At 45.0% G+C, this 6,537-nt stretch overlaps 1 pseudogene; it reads left to right on the top strand.

The window, feature by feature from the left end:
• Positions 1-4,863: 4,863 nt before the first annotated feature.
• On the top strand, positions 4,864-6,271 carry LOC125150529 (protein SET-like; annotated as a pseudogene).
• The last annotated feature ends 266 nt before the right edge of the window (positions 6,272-6,537 follow it).

Raw genomic sequence — 6,537 nt, 5'->3', positions numbered from 1 at the left:
AATGCTTGGGAGTTGCAGGAAATGCTGATTCTGCACAGACCCTGGGACAGGCCAGAAGTGGGATGGGGCCCAGGACAGGAACTTGAGGTGGCAGCAATCAGTCAGAGGCCCCAACATCCATGTGGACAGACCATCCCATAATCTGTCCTCTCACTGTCTACCCCTTCTCATCCTAGAGCCCTTTACCTGCATTCCAGTCTAGTTGTGGCCGCAGCCCAGAACTTATCACCGGGAACACTTCTGCCACCTGAAAAAGCAGTCTGACATTCCACCCGGTTTTAGTCTTTCAGTTTATGCCCTCAGTATGCCAATTCTTCAACCTATTCAGCAGGAACTACAAGCCACTTTATACGTCTCCCTGGGCATCTGACAGAGTTTTTCTTCATTTCTTCCCTCTCCAAGGAAAACTTCGTGGTCCACCACTTAATCCCAAACCTAAAGAGCTCCACTCTCAACAGCCTTCCCCACTTGCCTTTCATCTGTCACCCTTGCCAAAGTCAGTTCTGTCCTTTTTAGACCCGTCTTCCGATAAGGGGCTGACCCCTCTTGGATAAAATCGCAAAGAAAGTAACTGATGCCACCATAAATGTTCCATACCAATGGGCAGCGCCAACACTGCCTGAAGACAACCATTCATTCCCTCGGTGTTTACTGTGTACTGGGCTTCCTTCTAAGCATTGGGGGCACACGGGGAAGGAAACAAAGCTCCCTGTCTTCGGGGAGCTTCTAGGACGGTTCCTCAGTCAATTCTCTTGCCTAAGCGCTTCAAAACGGTTTCACTCGCCTACAATTTCTCCACAATCCCCACTCGTCCAGCATGTGTGCTGGATCACCACAGGGAAATGAGAAGTCACCGGATCTTTTCATCGCTAGCAGATACCAAAGAGTAAGGAAACCAAAACGTGAATCCCCATCCCTTCTTTCCTCTTTCCTTCCTATTATACTGTGAAGGGTTCCCCGGGGATCTGTCCCCGCTTCCCAATTTACAACACTTTTCCCACTGTGCTGGAATATTTGGCTTAGTCATCTGCTTTTCCAGAGGACCGAACCATGCGTACCTCACCACAGTCTGGCTGGCAGACGCAACGGAGCTCGAAAACCTCTGGCGGGAAATAGGAGCAAAGGGAGGCTTTTCCCAGGGGAGGTCGGTCTGGCCTTGGGCCACGTGCAGAGGCCAGTCACACCCGGCGGCGGCTCCGCCCCCAAAGCGAGCTGCACCCAGAGCGGGGCCCAGTCCTGTTAACGACACGCCCAGGGGCGTGGCGACGTCCAGGGGAGCCACGCAGCGGGCAGAGTAGGGCCCAGGGAGTCACACGCAGGGGCGGCTTCGCGCCCAAAGGGAGCGGCACCAAGGGCGGGGCCACGTCCTGTTGGGGACACGCACAGAGGCGTGGCGACGTTCAGGGCTAGCCATATCAGGGGCGAACGGTCCCGGGAGCCACCCCCAGGGGCGGCCCCCAGAGGTTGCGGTGTTTGCCCTGGCGATGGCGGCCATGTTGGGCAGTCTAACGGTTAGCCCTCTCACCTCAGACTTCTGGAATCTGTGTCCATCACTTCTGGAAGACGAGAGTTTTATTTGCCTCAAAGATAGATTTTGACGAAGGTTTCTGGATGCTGGAATGACCTTGTCTCCTGCGCTGACAGAGGGATCCTTCCCAAAGTCTGCCATTTCCATCCCTGCGGTCGCTCCTTCAGGCCGCGCAACCCCTGACTCCCTCCCACAGGAGGCTGCTGCCTGGGAAAACGTGCTGACGCCCGGGGGTGGGGCTGCGCCTGGGCCGCGGGGCCCCTGTTGCCGAGGTCACTGGAGGGCGCTTGTGCGGGTGAACCTAGTGTGGAATATAGCGGCGATGTTGGCTGATGTTAAGACGTCACTTTACACCAGCTGCCTGGTCTTGCCCAAGAAGCCTTTCTCAGACGTCATCTCTAGGTGCAGAGATAAAATATCTCATAGGGGTGGTCCTGAGGCCTGGAATGATCAAATGAAGTTTTGAGTAGTGTTAAGGGCCGATGTTACTGCACGGGTTGGGGGTGCAGATGGTGACCACGTGGGCCTTGCAGCCCCTAGACGCCAGTGCCTTGGAAATGCCTGCACCAGTCAGGAGAGTGAGGCTTCAAGATGCAAGTTCGCACACTAAATTAGGAATCCTCATTTCTGATTCCCTGCGAAACCGGTAACTGGTAGGATGCTCACAGTCTGCTAGTTGTTTTCAAAGTAGCCACAAGAGCTTTAATTGCTGCTTGGACCTAGCGGTGAGTCTAATGGAATGGTTTGGGCGAACCCCAGGTATAAGCCAATGGAGGCGTTCTGCATGGAGAGGAAGAGGCAGAACCTTCTTTCGGCCTTGCAAGATCAGGGATAGCAGGACGTGAGTGTCTCCATGAAGCGGATATCATGTTTTTTATTAGGCAGAAACTCTCAGGTAATGGCCCTAAATTGCAGGTATTGATGTATTGATGCCTCTGTGTGTCCTGGTTCCGTGTTGGGAAGCGTCACCATGTTTATCGTAGTAGGAGGTGGAAGAGAATCGTATTTGTGACTATTTCCCCTACTAGAAAGTGCACTTTTAGTGTATTTAGAAGATATGGAAAAGTAAAGGAGAAACCTCATAGATTCCCAGCTTCAAAACAATTACCATTAACTTTTTGATGCATCTTTTAGAGATTTTGCTGTGCCTACTTTTAACATTGCTTAAATCTTATGCGCCTGAAATGAAAAACACTATCATAAACATTTTTATGTTATTGTAAACTTTCATAACATTTTTATGAGAATATTCTCTTAAGTGGTAGAGTATTTAATTCCACTTTCTGTTGACATTTGTGTAGTTTCTAACTTTTTGCAGGTTTAATATTTTGCTTAACCATATTTGGTAATAATCGTACTTGCTCATAAGCCATCCTGTTCCAAACAGCACAAAGCTTTTCCTAAATTTCTGAGTAACCAGGAATCTGCTGCCCTGGGCCAGATTTTTTCTCTTTTTCCAGCTTCCTAGATGAGTTATCCATTCCTGTGGTTAGGTGTTTCAGCACTGGATTCTCCTCAGAGTTTCAAAGCAACAAAACCACCTGCTTGGTAAAACACCCTTAGTGTGAGATCTTCCAAACTTAACCTGTTTTCTTCCTTTATATCCGACAATCCCTTCCGCAGACAGTCTCAGTATCAGTAGCATCTGACTGTCCAAGCAAGAAACACAAGAGCCATTTTACATTCCTCCCTCTTTATTTTTCCTGTAGCTAGTCAGCTACTACATGGAGGAAGTGGAAAAATATGCTGTGCAGACAAATCTTAGAGCTCTCACAATATACTACATTCCCCCCAAATAGAAGGTAAGAGTCTTCAGGTCATAAGCTATATTTTTGTGATTAAATTTTTAATTATATTAGTAATATATGTTCACATTCTCCTGAGTCAAAATTAAAACATTCTTATTAAATACCCCATTGCAAAACAAAAACAAGTGTCTCATTCCACATTAATTAATTAATTTCCTTGCTACTTATATCAATATAGACGATTGGTTTTCTACTTGATTTAATTAAGTCTGCTACTACCAATATTTTTTTAAAAATTTCTTAATGTTTTATTTTTGAGAAAGAGAAAGGGAGTACAAGTGGGGGAGGGACAGAGAGAGAGGGAGATACAGAATTTCAAGCGGGTTCAAGTCTCTGAGCTGTCTGCACAGAGCCCGACATGGGGCTCAAACTCACAAACCATGAGGTCATGACCTGAGCCAAAGTTGGCCACTTAACCGACATCAAGGTGCCCCTGCTACTATCAATATTTATTTTGGTGTCCAAATTGTCACAGTTAGCTCATTACTGCAGTCTGACTTTTGTGTTCTTTTGATTTGTCTCATCACTTTCTACTTTCTGACCCAAAAATGTTTTAGTCTCATTGTATACTTTCCCCTGCAAATCCTGGGTTCAGCCATGTTTCCAGGTAGTCCTGCTTTCTTTAATGGAGAATGGTGTTGAGAAGCCAAGACCAGTGTGCTAGATACATTCATTATTAAGATGTTGTAGCTTATAGGTCCTTTCAATAAACAAAGGGAATACATATAAGCATGCACAGTGACACAAATTATCGGATTTAAATATTAGTTTATTTCTGTCTACATCTATATATGTTGAGAGTCATGAGTTCACACCAATACTTCCAGTTACTATCTAACACCACTGGGTTCATTGTAGTTTTCTACCTCTCCATGTTTTAATTAATTAATTAATTTTTAATGTTTATTTTTTGAAAGAGAGAGAGAGAGATTCAGAGCATGTGAAAAGGACAGAGAGAGTGGGAGACACAGAATCTGAAGCAGGTTCCAGGCTCTGAGCTGTACGCACAGAGTCCGACATGGGGCTCAAACCCACAGAAGGCAAGATCATGATCTGAACAGAAGTTGGATGTTAACTGGCTGAGCCACCCAGGTGCCCCTACCTATCCATGTTTTTAACTTCTTTCTTCAACAGTGAGGAACCTGGTTCCCTTATTTTTTTTAATATGTATGTACTTGTTCAATCATTCCAACTGTATGGATGCAGTTTTCATCTCCACTGTCTCATCCATGTATGGATATCTTTTTCTACCACTTAGATATCAACGTGTGTGGCAGCTGTGTTATGTAGACACCCATACTGCACCAGGCAATGCTTCTATGCCAAGCCCCTCTTCGTATTGCTTGGGCTGTGACTCCCAGCTCTGGGACACTGCTGACGCCTCTCTACTGCCCTCCTCTATCCCCTTTTGGTGTGGATACCCATTTTGCTTGGTTCACCTGTTGGCTCTAAGACTGAATTACTTAGAAAGGGAAAAGGAAGAAAATACTGTATAGCCCCACCCCACCCCCGCTTTCTTGAGACATATTTGATATGCAAAAAACTCATGTATTTGAAAGTGTACAACTTGATGAGTTTTGATAATGAAATCATAATCAAGATAACAAACATCCATATCTTCCCATTCATTTGAGTTTTTTAAGATGAAAGTTTTTGAGTAATTGGAGCTTCTTCCAGAACTGCATTTGCCCTTGTTTCATGGACTTTCCTCACAACCTGGCCCCCTAATGCCAGTCTTCACTCCTGCCTCAAACAAAGAAACCGAGACGACCTGCTGTCCTCAAGCCAGATGAGATGTGAGACCTCTCAGCACTTGCCAAAGGGAGAAAAAGAAGAACAAGAAGCAATTGAACATATTGGTGAAATACAAAATGAAATAGATAGACTTAATGAACAAGCCAGTGAGGAGCTTTTGAAAGTAGAACAGAAAATATAACAAACTCCACCAACCATTTTTTCAGAAGAGGTAGGAATTTATTGCCAAAATCCCAAATATTTTGGTAACAACATGTGTCAGCCATCCACAAGTGTCTGCTTGGGGAGGAGGATGAAGAGGCACTGCATTATTTGACAAGAGTTGAAGTGACAGAATTTGAATATATTAAATCAGGTTACAGCATAGATTTTATTTTGATGAAAACCCTTACTTTGAAAATAAAGTTCTCTCCAAAGAATTTCATCTGAATGAGAGTGGTGATCCATCTTCAAAGTCCACTGAAATCAAATGGAATTCTGGAAAGGATTTGATGAAACATTCAAGTCAAATGCAGAATAAAGCCAGCAGGAAGAGACAGCATGAGGAACCAGAGAGCTTTTTTACCTGGTTTACTGATCAGGTGCAGGTGAGTTAGGAGAGGTCATCAAAGATGATATTTGGCCAGATCCATCACACTACTGCTTGATTCTTGATATGGATGATAAAGAAGGGGAAGGAGGAGGAGGAGGGGGAGGGGAGGAGGAGGAGGAGGAGAAGAAAGAGGAGGAGGAGGAGGGGGGCGGATTGGAAGATATTGATGGAGACAGAGATGAGGATGAAGGTGAAGTAGATGAAGATGATGATGAGGGGAGGATGAAGGAGAAGGTGACTAATTTGAAGTCTCTTTTCTCGCCCTTTATACCACGGTTCTCAACTTATTTTGGGGGGGAAATGACTTGAGCAGAATATAGTGGGAAAAGATTCTCTACCCCCTTCTGTTCCAAATTCATTTTTATCCCTTCCTGTCTCAACAAAAACTTTATGGAATCAGCACCACTGTGCTCTGTGGGGAAAAAAGAAAAACCTTCTGCTCCCTTAGCTCTGCTGGAAGCTGGAAGGTCCTAGGCCCCCGTGTAGTAGTGCGTAGAATTCTGGCTTTTTTCCTCCTTTCTCTATTTGGCTCAGAGATTATACTGTGCCTCTATGTGAATGTGAACAGTTAGCATTTACCAACACATATCTGTCTACTTTCTCATGTTTAAAAAAAGAAAAAAAAACTTTAAAAAATGGGGCTATAGAAGGTCATCAAAGGGTGGGCGTGAGAGGTTTGGGCGGGTTAAGTGGGCCTTTTGACAACATGGCTTCTCCTTTGGAATGTTGAATTGCTATGTTTAACAGACATCCTTGCAGTTGAAGATGATACTTTTAAAATAAAATTCTCTCCTAAAGATGATTTGAGCCCTGCCACTCGATGGGACAATCAGCAGAACCTATAGGATCTTATT

The sequence above is a fragment of the Prionailurus viverrinus genome, chromosome D4, assembly GCF_022837055.1.
Source record: "Prionailurus viverrinus isolate Anna chromosome D4, UM_Priviv_1.0, whole genome shotgun sequence".
In the NCBI taxonomy this organism is placed as follows: domain Eukaryota; kingdom Metazoa; phylum Chordata; class Mammalia; order Carnivora; family Felidae; genus Prionailurus; species Prionailurus viverrinus.
This window is presented reverse-complemented; position numbering and strand designations above follow the sequence as displayed.